The 11274-nt window shown below is 40.2% G+C and overlaps 1 pseudogene; it reads right to left on the bottom strand.

The window, feature by feature from the left end:
- Positions 1–3431: 3431 nt before the first annotated feature.
- LOC115678508 (abscisic-aldehyde oxidase-like) lies at positions 3432–11242 on the bottom strand (annotated as a pseudogene).
- Between the last annotated feature and the right edge of the window lie 32 nt (positions 11243–11274).

The raw sequence follows: 11274 nt of genomic DNA, 5'->3' as shown, positions 1-11274 counted from the left end.
TTTATTTATATTTACAAACCTAAAAATTGTTTACAAACCCTAATGCGGCCTCTCGCTCACAAGACACAAACCCTAACAGATAGATTGAGCATCGCAAATCTATCGGCCACACTTACAATCATGATGCTCGGTCGCTCACTCTCACGCCTCTCACAGCCTCGCTTGATGCTCACGACGCTCACTCTCAATCACGCCCTCTCACCTCGATGCCGCCCTCTCGCCCTGACGCCACCCTCTCACCAAGGTAAATCTCACCTAAGTCATATCGCCTAAGTCCCATCCCTCTCGCTCGACGCCACCCTCTCTTGCTCTATTTTTGGCGGATCGTGGTCATGATCGCAATCACGTCTCATCAAGGTAAATAGACTGGTCTTTTCCCCTCTTCCAACAAATTTCATAGTGATCACTTTGCGTTCATTAAAATGCGTGTACAAATTCAAGAAGTTTTCTTATGCTTAGTGTCTGGATTAATATAGGTTTTTGGAACACGATCAAGCTTAGTTTAACTGGCGTCCATTTCCAGATTTCAAGTGGCGAAAGTATGTGGATCAAAATAAGAGGTAAGAGACAAAGGCATGAAATGGGAAGCACGTGATTGCGTGTTGAACTTACTAGCTGGGAGAACTTTCTCTACACTGTGAACTAGAAGCCACGAGGTGAGGGTTTAAATAGAGAAGTCCCGGGCTTCTCGTTTGCTTCTCTCTCACTCTCTCACATGTCCCAAACTTTGACCCCCTCCAAAAAAAAACATGTCCCAATTTTCCTAGGAATAATTATAACAATACCCATTACGAATCTTACCGCTAGGAACTGATATGATCATTAAATCTTTTGCTACTTGTCAAGGCACATCATGTTTCTGATCACTTCTCCTCCTTATGGTAAGCTCTACGCACGATAAGAATGCACTGACTGAAGTATGCTTCAAACTGCAGTAGCCGCACTCATATCCCAGCATCTTCCACCTTCTGGCCGTTTCTTATGCACTTCCGCAGGACTAAGAAAAGCTTATTGCAACTTATTCCGAGACCAACTTGAAACCCGTTTTGGTTATTCTTTTCCACCTCCCCTACCGATGAGCCGAGTTGTCCATGGATCCTAAGTCAACTGAGCCCTCAAAGTCTAGCTCTGCAAATGCCAAATCTGGCGATGATCTTAGCATTATTCATGTTGGTAATAGCTATTAGCTAGTCATTCTTTATTGCAGAAGTTCCACAGATTAAGGTCGAACCCATCTCCCTTTCATGAACACTGGTCACGTGAGTCACGTGATCCTCACCTGCTCTTTCTACTTCTGATTTATTTTCTTCAACCATAGCCAATGCTTCTAATATTATTACAACCCAACTCTTGGTCAGTGAATGAGGGCTATAACATGTTAAATCATGCCACGTTATGCAATTTATAACTCCGTTCCACTTAATCGTTTGAGTTGGCAAAATAAAGAGAGGAAATTATTCAGATTTCTATTTAAATTTTGCATCATGTCATTATAGCTAAATATATTATATTAAAGCTGACTTTGAGTGCATTTAATGTGCATGTTTATTCATGAACATGTATTACATGTGCATCGGAGGAGAAAGTCTGTCCTAATATCAGTTTTTTGACTTATTTTTTAAAGATAAAATGCAATTTATGAGTTTTTTCCTTTTCAAATAAAAGTTTAATTTTTTCCAACAAAACTAAAAAGTTTGAGAGAAGATTCATGATTCTCGAAATGAAACATTACCGATTTAGTTCAAAACTTATTATATGGATGTCAATTCGGTCACAAATCTTTGAGCGAATTATTTCAATGTAGTCATTTCGCCCAATTGTTGCTGAAAATCACTGACACGATGATCCTCAAGTTGTCCACGTCATTCTGCCATGTAGAATGGCTAGCGATGACTAAATGCCACGTCAGTGATTTTCGGCAGCAATGGATTGGGAGAACTACTTTGAAATTTCTCGTAAAGATTTAAGACTATATTCACAAAATTAAAAAAATTCGTGACTCAATTGACATTAGTCTCAAAAGCCATTACAACCTTCACATTCCAATACTCTTCATTTATCCCTCATATATTTAGATTTATATCACATCTAGCTATATACTCCCATAAAAACCCCCATCGGATCCATGGATATGGGGAATAACCATAAAAAAAAAACCCCCAAATTATGCTCATTACGACACATTTATCATAAACTTTTGTTTGTGACATCAAAAAATGCCAACTTGTACTTGTGTGATACATTTACCATCCGTCAAGACTACGTTACATGATATTATAACCAAAACGACGTCATTTTTATTTTACTTAAGCAAAGTGGCACTATGCCAACACCGGTTGCCTTCCGTCGTCCAGCAGAGATTTTTTAAGATGCTCATTGACAGAATTTTAATGGAGGGTAAGTGTATCACACGAGTACAAATTTGGAAGTTCAGGCATCACAAAAAAAAAAATTAGGGTAAATATGTTACTGTATTTTTTTTTTATTAAACAGCATGAGAATTTTGTTTTATTCCGCTTTATATATGTACTAGAAGAACTATAGGTAAGATTGTTTTTACTCATAATGTGTTCATTCTCGCCATGTACTTTCTTTTGTGGAATAAACTCCAATTAATATAAAATCCATTCGAACGTTAACTATAAAAAGTCGTCTTTGATTTTATTACACCGACTAATCGATTTTGAGATAAAAAGATCACGAAATATATTTTTTCTTCTTTTATCTAATTTATAATTATCCATGGTTTCTTGGCTATAACAAAAGTCACGTTAAGAGTAATTTAGTGGCAGAAAGTATATATCGCTCATAAAGAGAGCCTTTCGTTATGATATTAGTCCTAGTAATTTTGCTATTAGAGAATGATTTTGGCTACTAAAACCGTGCCCTAGTTAATAAATTGTTCACTTTCCATTGCCAGATTAAAGAACTCGGATTCACAGCTTTTCAAAGTGCATTCTCGGACGATGTTGCCGTTTTTTTCCTTCGTCACATGCCTTCCCCGGATCGAGTTATCTACTAGTTTCAAGATTAGGAATGTTAACTAGACAATCCCTGATAATTAACCCGACAGTCAATGACAAGTTTAGGATTTAGGTGAAATGAATTGGTCACGGGGTTTGCAAGATACAAGGAAGTTTGTTCAGCAACGATGTTGAAGTGGGAAAGTAATGCATTCACTTTCCGATTAAGCGCTGAAATAGAGATGTGAGAGATGCTAATTATAGTAGAATACTTTGCTAGATGTAGCTCTAGGATGATTCAGGATAAATCTTGTGCCTTGGTTTCTCTTTCTCGCATTTAGTCACTATTTCGTTGCGTTTGTGCGCTGAATCCTAACAAGACACTTTGGCAGAAGAAAGTTACATTACATCCTTTACAAGAAACCATGTACTATCTCAGAGATCTACTGTATACTGAATATACTTATCTTCTTTTGGTACATGTGGTAGGGAAGGAGATGGTCAGGTTGGTCTCATACTTTCCGCTCCTTCCCTAATCTCCAGTCCAAGTAACTCTCCACACTATTTAGCCCACAAAGCCCCTTCACAACCGGCATTGTTGCGGGGACAGCCAGCTGGAATATCGGATTAGACTCGTCATGACCGCTCCAAGAAAGGAGCTGTTTTCTGGCTTCTTTTATAGCCGCTCTTGCTGCACGGTGAACTGACACGGCTAGAAGTAGGGGTGGCTCACCGGAAGCTGCATGAGAATTTAGGTTCGCTGGGTTAGTGTAATGCAACAATCCTGTGTCATGCCAAAAAAGAACGAAAGGAAAAAAAATGCAGAGCCAAATTGATGTGCATGTCCTCCTACTAAGCTGGTGAAGGATCATTGCCCTGCCTTCAATTTCTAAGTTTCTGTTGAGGACCAACAGTACCTTTTGATGTCTAAGTCCAAATTCCAACTAGTCCTATACGACGGATCACCACTGTTTAAGAAATTTTCGACAACAGTCACTACCACTCGTCGATATTTTGCATAATATCTCGCCAGATGAAGAAAAGCAATTATACCTTTGGAAGAGAGAACTCGTTTCTGGTGATGTCCGCTGTTAAGGATCTCAACATTAAATTCTTTTGGTATAGTGTCTAAAGTTGGGATTTTGTATGTCCATGTGCCGTCTGCCACAACCAGACCTTCTGAATTTGTCAGGTACTCCTCTAGCATAAAAACCCAAGTCCCTGAACAAATGCACCTTGTATCTGCAATAATGGATTCAAAAAGAAGTCAGCAAAAAGAGTTAATTCGAATTAAAACGATCCTTGTGACCTTTTCTTTAGAATATGTTTTAGCCGATTCCTTAGTTTTCATATTATTTTAGTTGAAGGGACTGATATCAAAAAATCGCGCCTTATTAATTTAGATAAGAGGAACACATTTCAAGTTAATTATATTTGAAATAGACTTAAAGCCAGAAGCAGATAGAAGATGCTTCAATCACAGGTAAATGGCATCAAGCACCTTTTCATGATGACAGTAGTCGTTAACGCTAGGTTTAAATATTAATGAAGTGCTTTTATGCCAACATAGCAGTTCATGTTCCGAAGGCTAATACAGAAAGGTCTGTCCTTTTTTCTTAGACTTCCCTTTCAGTTCCTCTCATCTATGATGTTGCCCTATTTTGCAGTTCATAATCTCAGCAGATAGAATGAATTCCCCAATAGCCAAGATAACATAAAGCCAGGTGCACAGTCGGGGTTAAGCTGTCAGCATAACCTGTCCAAGATCAATAGCAGGATTGAGGCTCTTTCCACGGCCATAGATGATATCTACCCGGAGGATTCTGGTTTCTCCTGTCAAAAGATCTACCTCAACCTGAGGCGCCAAAATTTCAGTCACATTCAGACGACATTGAAAAATCTACAGTCAAGCAAATAGGGTAGCATGTTTCATTCTGAACCACTACTTACTGTATCTAACAGCTTTACAGGGAACACTGCCCAGGTAAGGTGGTTTTACATCAAGATATGATCCATTAAATTTAAAAGCGAATACTGTGTGTCAGAGGAAAACTTGCCTCACTCACAGCAGCACCATAGTTCAAATATTGCATGGAGTCCAACTCAGGAGTCTAATACGTACTTGCTGATAAGTTAATCAATTGCATGTACGCCCGCCAGCAACCACATAAAACAGAGAGATTGACTCAGCATCATCTAATGGACATCTATCGACACATACTTTTGTTTTTTGGTCGGAGATCGACACATACTTGAATGTAAAAGCGAGTACATGGATTTGGGCTGCTAAGTGATTAGAGGCAAAAGAGTAACTCTTGGCAAATAGAGTTACCTGACCAACCAGCACCTCCCATGTAACAGATCCCATTTGTTCCTGTAAACTATTCTTAAGTGGAGAGTCTTTGAACCAAAATATCACAACAAACTGTAACAGCTTGACAACTTGCTTCAGACGTGGTGCTCCCAACCGTAAAACCCCCTTGAATAAGGCTCAACGTATCAGCTTGAATGGCCCGTATTTTGTCCAAAAGCTCTGTAGTTCCATCACATCGGACTGAACTGAGACCAAATGCTACCATTTGTTTTACCTTTGTCCACGGCCCTTGGCCAAGCTAAATACCACCAACTTCGACAACAATAGATCCATCATTCAAAATGCTCACCTTACCAGGGGTTTTCACCAATGACACTTCATGCAGTATAGGAACTCGGGAAATGCCCCTTTTCTTCCATAAGCTACATCTGTTGAACTCTTTTGCCATCTCAATCCTTCGGTCTAAATTAGAAGACAAGGCCAGCTTAGTCCAGATTGAAGGTACCGTGTATTCTTGGGGTTCTCCTGCAGCATGCTTATAAAACAAGCTAAGGCTGCTATGCGTGTGGAGATTAATTTTTCTTACAGAATCCATATTCATGGAAAGGCCAGATGCTACATGTTCAAACACAGCTTCGGCAATAAATGAACCTTGAACCTCTCATGGAGCCCTCATTGCTGACTGTGAGATTTGGTGGACCACTGCCAATTGTTATAAAAACTTAAGCTGTTAGATGAAAATATGGTTTATATTTTAAATATTATAACACTCCCCCTCACGCTTAGTATGATCTTTTTGCCTAGTATTAGGCTTGGAAATATTTAATTGGGGAGGCAAATAGGGCCTGGAAAGATTTGAACTCAGAATCTCCAACTCTGATATCATGTGAGATTTAGTGGGACTATTGCCAACTGTTCTAAAAACTTAAGCTGTTAGATGAAGTTGTGATTTATATTTTAAATATTCTAACACTGACTTACTTGTATGGTTTGTTTTTTTTTTTTTTTTGATGGCTCGGGAACCGCCGTACAGCCGACGGCCGGCGACGTAAACCTGGGGTGACGCTAGCGCAGGACCCACCACCACGGCGCCACACTTAAGAATCCCTAACAACTACGCTGGGATTCGAACTCCCCACCCTTCGTGAGGGGCAGAGAGCGCGAACCAACGCAGACGCTGCGGGCGGTGGTTGTATGCGTGGTTTGTTTTGCATACCTTTATGTCAAATGATAGCGCACCCCAGTCGTGTTACTTTTTTAGAGCACCAACCATATTCAATGGCATCACTGGACTTATATCAGCGGATTATCCTCCGTTTATTAATGTGTCAAGTTGTAAGGCTGTAATCTTGCCATTGGACTTGAATCCAACACTGTAAGTTATTTTCAAGGGATGCCGTCCTCCTGCCATAATCATATCCGTCTTGCAATTGAGATAAGTCCTTACTGGGCGTCGCAGTTTATGAGCTGCAACTGCACATGCCGTAGCGACCTAAACACATTATAAATCCATCAACAATAAATCAGATATAAGCCTTACAGTGCTAAGAATACCTAGAGCTAACAACGTGTAACCCAATGTAGATAATGCATACTAAGATATAGTCCAGCGGAGATTGAGGAGGAAATCAACTAGCAAATTTGCACATATATGCATATCCCTTCTTAAACTTCTTTTTGACAAGAGAAGTGGCACTACAAAAGCGATCAGTGAAAGCTAAAAGTTGCACCCTTTTTTAACCCAACATAGAAAAGAAATGTAAGTAGATACTGAAGCAAACAATAAAACATCAGCATCATAGAGATGTTTTATATTCAAATCATAGTTTCAGGTTGCGATGATAAATTTGGATACTGATTCCTTTTTCAGTACTGAAAAGTGAAAAAGAAATACCGAGCGAATGAAGGTAATTATGCTACACAAATGTCCAACATGCAGAACTGAAATTAGTCCCTATTGTGTGTTGATCACCAGAAGACCCAAACATTACAACAATGCCAATCAGCAAGATATTTTGGCAGAACTCAAATTAGTCCTTATTGTGTGTTGATCCCCAGAAAATCCAACAGCAATGCCAATATCAGCAAAAATATTTTGCAGAACAAACTATGCTGTAGATGTATATCTCTTGTCCTCTAACCTCAATGGTAAACTGAATTTTTCCACTGCTACAATTAAATAAATCCACAGAATTATTTAATTTAGGTAAAATTAAGAAAAGAAAAGGACTTGTAATGTAACCTCATTTATTGATAGAATTTGACCATAGAGATTTAGTTGCTGAAGGCAAGTTGTAGGACTGCAATGATTATTTAGTTTGAAATTAACTACATCCATCAGTGAAAGCTGGAAGTATTGTCAAGAGAAGATAGATTAACTTGACTTGGGAAAAGAAAAATGAGAAAAACATCCTCCAAATTATGGTAGAAAAGTATGGGAAGTCTCTTGAATCCAGGACCCTCATCAATTATGTAAAATTACCTTTGTTTCGGTGTTGTTTATAATTATATTAATGATTCTGTTCCTTTTTTACTATAAAACAACAACCTTAGATGTTACCGCTCAGAAGAACCATTAGAGATGATCATATTATACACTCACCGCCATGGCCCTTATAGCTTTTCCACCAAACCCTCCTCCAACCCTTCTTGTAATAACACAAACATTATGTCCAAGAATGCCAAGACACGCCGCAATTGTGTTGTGTGCAGATTCAGGGCCCTGAATCGAACTATAGATGACCATGTAGTTATCTTCATCCGGTACAGCAAGTGCAGTCTGGTTCTCCAAGTAAAAGTAGTAGTGCGATCCCAGTTCAATCCGCGTATATAGCAATTAATTGACCTTGTTTCGGAAAATGAGTCCACAGTAAGCAAAATCTTGCTATTAGCGACAATGGAGCGGGTGAAGAAGACAATTAATAAATATCTGAACTGAAGTACCTTTGCAGAAAGAATTTTGTTATCAGCTTCAGCCATGCCCTTTGATAAATCCCCAACTTCACTGGGGTAAAGGAAAGAAGGCACCTCGAAGAAACTAGATCTCTCAACAGCCTCTTCTATAGACAATATAGGTGATTCTAAATTATCCACATCATAGTCAACCACTGCAGAGTCCACAGCCATATCAGCATGTTTGTGTGTGTCGGCTACCTAGAGAGCAATGGCAACAAATTTAAGTTAAGTTGACTCTATATTCCATTATATCTGATGCAAGACTCCATATTCCATTATATCCGATAAAAGCAAGGAGGTGATTGCTAGATATGTAACTGGATTACCACAAAGGCAATAGGCTGACCGGCACAGTGAGCGAGCTCGTCAGCAAACAGAGGTTCCAAACCAAATATGGTTTTTGATCCTACATTCTGTCCACCATCTGGAATGTCTTGAAAGGAAATGATTGAGAAGATAGAAGTAGATGGTACACTAGATGGTGTTCTGATACCATTTACCCATGCAAGAGGCCTGGTGCTGTATATAAATGCCCCATACAGGCAATTTGCTGGTGAAGGAATGTCATCAACATACACAGCTTCACCTACATAGGAGATTGTGCTTATCATTTAACAGGACATTGCAGCAATAACTCTGACAAAGAAGAGATTAGATAATTCTTCCAATTGTAATTTGCAAGAAATATTAGAAATCTTTCCAGCCAGTGCTAGTTGATCAAATAATCAGTGTTATGATTAACCAAAAGATATCCGGTGCTACACAGCTGCAACAGATTGACCAATTGGTAACTGAATATGATAACTAAATTAGTCAACTCCACCTGATAATTAAGGGTGCAAAAGGTCTCATTAGTAATTATTGCTGTTTAAACTTCCAATATATATATAGAGGGCCCGTTTGGTTCAACTTTCCAAATGCTACTTGGGGGAATGCAAATACCTTTAGGTTAAAGTTCCTTAAAGAAATGCAAGTGGCGTTTGGTAAGAAATCATTTGTAAAACTACTTTAACCTAAGTAGTGTTTGGTAAAAAAAAATTTATAAAAGGGCTTTGGGAATTATCTTTTTTATTAAAAAAAAAAAGACCTACCCTACCCTACCCTACCCTTTGCCAGAGCCAGCGAAGGCCTACGGCCGCCGGCGAGCTAGATCTAGCGTCGGGGATCGTCGCCCGAGGCCAGGCGACCCTCGGCAAGGGTCGCACGACCCAGGCTGTCGTCGTCTGGGTCGCGCGACGCCGGCCACTTGAGTCGCGCGACCCAGGCCGGCGGCGCCTAAGCGGTCGCACGACCTCAGGCGGCTGTCGCCTGGGTCATGCGACCTCGCCGGCCCAATCCGGTGTCGGCCGCCCTCGCCAGCCTCCTTCGCCGGCCGCCTCACAAAGAAGATGAATAGTACCAAGGGGGGCAAAACCGGAATAAGCCAAAATAAGTGAGGATAATTTGGGGACAAAAATTTTAAGATCAGTATTTGTGGAATGCCGAAAGCCCAAAGCTGGTCCGGATCAGCTTTGGGCTTTCGGCATTCCAAATGCTAGGCCAAAAGCTGAACCAAACGGTTCAGCATTTTGGGAATGGGTTTTTGAGGCCGAAAGCCCCTTTCCAAAGCTGAACCAAACGGGACCATAGAGAGAGAGAGCGACCCAGAAGCCTGAATGGCTGCTTCGGATTTTTTAATTTGCTCTCCAATAGGATAGTACTCTTTATTCAGTTCGACAACCTGACTTGCTAATGATAGCAAGGAAGAGATTTGGCTATCTTGAAACTCCCCACAGTCCCGAGTTAGATTGGGTTCCCCAGCCGAAATCGCACTCCTGTAACCATTTAAACTATTATTGTCTGTTTTAGCCCTAGACTCAACAAGTGGGCTAAGGAACTTAAAAACAAAGCCGACAGCCAAGCTTGAACTGTAAGTAGGATCCCTTGTTCCATAGTCTGCCACAATAGTAGCGTTAACTACTTCAATTGCCTCTCTTAAGACGCTCAGGCTCAGCACTTTTCCAGTTAAAGTTCCCTCGACCTGTCTTGCTCGTATAGCATCTTGAGTTCCATAAGCACCGAAAGCTAACTGACAATTGTTTATCATAATTTCATGAAGAGCCTAACTAACAGTAACTTCAGCCAAGAAAGCTGCATTTAAATAGGGCAATGCGTTCCCAAGAGGACGTGGTGCAGCTCGATATGTTTCAAAAAGTAGTCTTTTCGTGGCTTCAGAAGCCGTACTTCTTCTCAAGTGCCAAGTCGGGATTTTAATACGTAAAAGTACACTTTCGGAATCCAACGAAGACCTTTCCAAAAATTCCTCCTATGTGAGCCTTTCTTGCTTGGGTCCGGACATTACAGTCACCTGTGAATCTACAGCAAGAAGTACAGTAGCAATATCTGAAGGGAAATGAAATCTCTGAGCCATCACTATGTTTCCTCCCAGACTTGCTGTGTTCCTGATAAAGCCTGAAGCGATCTTCTCCATGTGATCAGCAGCTTTTCTGAATATCATTCCACCTTCTGTGGATGACATACATTTGCTGAGTTTCCTCAATGCTTCAATAGCTTTAGAAATTGTCACAGTTGTCCCAAATTCAATTCCTGTTTCATCCGTTTTGACAAAGGCGAGCTCAGGAATATTCCTGAGATCAATGTACTTCTCCCATCGCTTGACTTCCTTATAGTAACCCATCCCCGTGTTTCCACTGACTAGTTTTACGAGGGAAGCATCGCTGGTCCCATCAGTTTCCAACAGGCATCGAAGATCTTCAACAGTGGTCGGAGCATACCAGTCATACCTCTTAGTATCCAAGGGCGTAATAGTGGTCGGAGTATACCAGTCATACCTCTTAGTAGCTTCAACAGTGGTCGGAGTATACCAGTCATACCTCTTAGTATCAAAAATTAGTTTATGATATATTTGGCATGGGGTAATAGTTTGGAATTTTTTGTGATACAAAAAATTTGTTTTGGGTAAATCTGACTGGAATATACCAGTTGGAAATATTTTGTGATACAAACCCATTATAATAGCTGGAAAAGTTGGTCCGGGCTTTT

This window comes from Syzygium oleosum, unplaced genomic scaffold (assembly GCF_021117445.2).
Source record: "Syzygium oleosum isolate NSW1041296 unplaced genomic scaffold, Sole_v2.1 Sole_v2.07, whole genome shotgun sequence".
Taxonomy (NCBI): domain Eukaryota; kingdom Viridiplantae; phylum Streptophyta; class Magnoliopsida; order Myrtales; family Myrtaceae; genus Syzygium; species Syzygium oleosum.
This window is presented reverse-complemented; position numbering and strand designations above follow the sequence as displayed.